This window comes from Pseudophryne corroboree, unplaced genomic scaffold, assembly GCF_028390025.1.
Source record: "Pseudophryne corroboree isolate aPseCor3 unplaced genomic scaffold, aPseCor3.hap2 scaffold_367, whole genome shotgun sequence".
NCBI lineage: Eukaryota > Metazoa > Chordata > Amphibia > Anura > Myobatrachidae > Pseudophryne > Pseudophryne corroboree.
The window spans coordinates 446,637-451,135 of NW_026970019.1; the positions used below are offsets into that span (position 1 = coordinate 446,637).

Here is a 4,499-nt window from a genome sequence, read left to right on the forward strand (position 1 = left end):
AAAGAAAATTAAGTGGATTTTTTAAAGAAAACTATACTGTCAATATACTATTAAAACAAATTAAAATGGTAAAAGTTATTGTACTTTAAGTAAAAATAAAAGAGCAAAAATATCAATCCCAGTTTTGATTACTTAAATTAACAAAAAAAATGCATATAGCAAAGGATAGTTTCAATCTGCCTACCTCTGGGTTATGGGCCCTGTATGCTTCCATTGCAGTACTCTGCTGCACATGTAAGTGCAAGAGATCCTGAAGCACTCACTCATCATGGGAAAGTACCAATGTGTTTCTTCATTGGTTGATGGAAGAAACATTTTACAAAAACTCTCCAGATTATTGACTTTTTAAAGTTTTTCTAGGAAACGTTCTAGATGTATGCTTATTAGACTTTGTCAGTATGTACTTTTTTCAAAGTGTCTCTGTGGCGCAATCGGTTAGTGTGTCCAGCTACTAACCAAAAGGTTGGTGGTTCAATCCCAACCAGGGACGTAATTGACATTGTTATCAGATTTTGGTGATCTTTAAGTAGACAAGTCAAAATTTCAAATCCCCTGTTATGGTGTAGGGTACCTGGCCTTCTCTGATGTAATCAGAGTTAGATTTGATTCAGTGATTTTATAAAAACAGCTAGGAAGCACAATTTAGCAGTGGGTTGCAGAGAAAAAGAAATATGCTGGCAAAAAAAATCCAATTGAGTGATTAAACAGCTCTTCATTTTCTGGCTTTATTTTTATGCTAACAAATTTGTTCTCTGAAAAGTGTCCACAAAGCCAAGTCTCTGATTAACACCTTTGTAGGGATGGTTTTTCACCTATTACTAAATTAAACTTGCTTCATTGGAAAGGCAGCAAGATGCATCCTCATTTCAATGTCTACTGAAATAATACAGGTTGACACCAGGAAACATTAACGCCACTGCATCATTGCTGCTTTCTCATGTAGAAGTCTGTTTAATGTGAAAACAAGGTGATATCTAATTAGCACACAGTTTAGGAATTAAGAAAATCTTTATTTAAGGGTGAAGATGTTTCTCACAAAATTGTTGCCCCAATGCATCATTGAAATTCAAGCTGGAAAGATGATTTTAATATATCACTTGTACATTTTGTATTGCTCTTCTGGTGACAATGTAGTTTGTTTTTGTCAATTACCCTTTTAATAATAGGGTAAAGAAAATTAAGTGGATTTTTTTAAGGAAAACTATACTGTCAATATACTATTAAAACAAATTAAAATGGTAAAAGTTATTGTACTTTAAGTAAAAATAAAAGAGCAAAAATATCAATCCCAGTTTTGATTACTTAAATTAACAAAAAAAAAAATGCATATAGCCAAGGATAGTTTCAATCTGCCTACCTCTGGGTTATGGGCCCAGCATGCTTCCATTGCAGTACTCTGCTGCACATGTAAGTGCAAGAGATCCTGAAGCACTCACTCATCATGGGAAAGTACCAATGTGTTTCTTCGTTGGTTGATGGAAGAAACATCTTACAAAAACTCTCCAGATTATTGACTTTTTAAAGTTTTTCTAGGAAACGTTCCAGATGTATGCTTATTAGCCTTTGTCAGTAGATACTTTTTACAAAGTGTCTCTGTGGCGCAATCGGTTAGTGTGTCTGGCTACTAACCGAAAGGTTGGTGGTTCAATCCCACCCAGGGACGTAATTGACCTTGTTATCAGATTTTGGTGATCTTTAAGTAGACAAGTCAAAATTTCAAACCCCCCGTTATGGTGTAGGGTACCTGGCCTTCTCTGATGTAATCAGAGTTAGATTTGATTCAGTGATTTTATAAAAACAGATAGGAAGCACAATTTAGCAGTTGGTTGCAGAGAAAAAGAAATATGCTGGCAAAAAAAATCCAATTGAGTGATTAAACAGCTCTTAATTTTCTGGCTTTATTTTTATGCTAACAAATTTGTTCTCTGAAAAGTGTCCACAAAGCCAAGTCTCTGATTAACACCTTTGTAGGGATGGTTTTTCACCTATTACTAAATTAAACTTGCTTCATTGGAAAGGCAGCAAGATGCATCCTCATTTCAATTTCTACTGAAATAATACAGGTTGACACCAGGAAACATTAACGCCACTGCATCCTTGCTGCTTTCTCATGTGGAAGTCTGTTTAATGTGAAAACAAGGTGATATCTAATTAGCACACAGGTAAGGAATTAAGAAAATCTTTATTTAAGGGTGAAGATGTTTCTCACAAAATCGTTGCCCCAATGCATCATTGAAATTCAAGCTGGAAAGATGATTTTAATATATCACTTGTACATTTTGTATTGCTCTTCTGGTGACAATGTAGTTTGTTTTTGTCAATTACCCTTTTAATAATAGGGTAAAGAAAATTAAGTGGATTTTTTAAAGAAAACTATACTGTCAATATACTATTCAAACAAATTAAAATGGTAAAAGTTATTGTACTTCAAGTAAATATAAAAGAGCAAAAATATCAATCCCAGTTTTGATTACTTAAATTAACAAAAAAAATGCATATAGCAAAGGATAGTTTCAATCTGCCTACCTCTGGGTTATGGGCCCAGCATGCTTCCATTGCAGTACTCTGCTGCACATGTAAGTGCAAGAGATCCTGAAGCACTCACTCATCATGGGAAAGTACCAATGTGTTTCTTCGTTGGTTGATGGAAGAAACATTTTACAAAAACTCTCCAGATTATTGACTTTTTAAAGTTTTTCTAGGAAACGTTCTAGATGTTTGCTTATTAGCCTTTGTCAGAATGCATTTTTAGCGAAGTGTCTCTGTGGCGCAATTGGTTAGTGTATCCGGCTACTAACCAAAAGGTTGGTGGTTCAATCCCACCCAGGGACGTAATTGACCTTGTTATCAGATTTTGGTGATCTTTAAGTAGACATGTCAAAATTTCAAACCCCCTGTTATGGTGTAGGGTACCTGGCCTTTTCTGATGTAATCAGAGTTAGATTTGATTCAGTGATTTAATAAAAACAGCTAGGAAGCACAATTTAGCAGTGGGTTGCAGAGAAAAAGAAATATGCTGGCAAAAAAAATCCAATTGAGTGATTAAACAGCTCTTCATTTTCTGGCTTTATTTTTATGCTAACAAATTTGTTCTCTGAAAAGTGTCCACAAAGCCAAGTCTCTGATTAACACCTTTGTAGGGATGGTTTTTCACCTATTACTAAATTAAACTTGCTTCATTGGAAAGGCAGCAAGATGCATCCTCATTTCAATGTCTACTGAAATAATACAGGTTGACACCAGGAAACATTAACGCCACTGCATCCTTGCTGCTTTCTCATGTAGAAGTCTGTTTAATGTGAAAACAAGGTGATATCTAATTAGCACACAGGTAAGGAATTAAGAAAATCTTTATTTAAGGGTGAAGATGTTTCTCACAAAATCGTTGCCCCAATGCATCATTGAAATTCAAGCTGGAAAGATGATTTTAATATATCACTTGTACATTTTGTATTGCTCTTCTGGTGACAATGTAGTTTGTTTTTGTCAATTACCCTTTTAATAATAGGGTAAAGAAAATTAAGTGGATTTTTTAAAGAAAACTATACTGTCAATATACTATTAAAACAAATTAAAATGGTAAAAGTTATTGTACTTTAAGTAAAAATAAAAGAGCAAAAATATCAATCCCAGTTTTGATTACTTAAATTAACAAAAAAAATGCATATAGCAAAGGATAGTTTCAATCTGCCTACCTCTGGGTTATGGGCCCTGTATGCTTCCATTGCAGTACTCTGCTGCACATGTAAGTGCAAGAGATCCTGAAGCACTCACTCATCATGGGAAAGTACCAATGTGTTTCTTCATTGGTTGATGGAAGAAACATCTTACAAAAACTCTCCAGATTATTGACTTTTTAAAGTTTTTCTAGGAAACGTTCTAGATGTATGCTTATTAGACTTTGTCAGTATGTACTTTTTGCAAAGTGTCTCTGTGGCGCAATCGGTTAGTGTGTCCGGCTACTAACCAAAAGGTTGGTGGTTCAATCCCAACCAGGGACGTAATTGACATTGTTATCAGATTTTGGTGATCTTTAAGTAGACAAGTCAAAATTTCAAACCCACTGTTATGGTGTAGGGTACCTGGCCTTCTCTGATGTAATCAGAGTTAGATTTGATTCAGTGATTTTATAAAAACAGCTAGGAAGCACAATTTAGCAGTGGGTTGCAGAGAAAAAGAAATATGCTGGCAAAAAAAATCCAATTGAGTGATTAAACAGCTCTTCATTTTCTGGCTTTATTTTTATGCTAACAAATTTGTTCTTTGAAAAGTGTCCACAAAGCCAAGTCTCTGATTAACACCTTTGTAGGGATGGTTTTTCACCTATTACTAAATTAAACTTGCTTCATTGGAAAGGCAGCAAGATGCATCCTCATTTCAATGTCTACTGAAATAATACAGGTTGACACCAGGAAACATTAACGCCACTGCATCCTTGCTGCTTTCTCATGTAGAAGTCTGTTTAATGTGAAAACAAGGTGATATCTAATTAGCACACA

General features: G+C 34.7%; 1 non-coding gene across 1 annotated transcript; it reads left to right on the forward strand.

The window, feature by feature from the left end:
• Nucleotides 1-1,589: 1,589 nt before the first annotated feature.
• Nucleotides 1,590-1,663, forward strand: TRNAS-ACU (transfer RNA serine (anticodon ACU)). The gene has a single exon. It is a non-coding gene; the product is annotated as a tRNA-Ser (tRNA).
• The last annotated feature ends 2,836 nt before the right edge of the window (nt 1,664-4,499 follow it).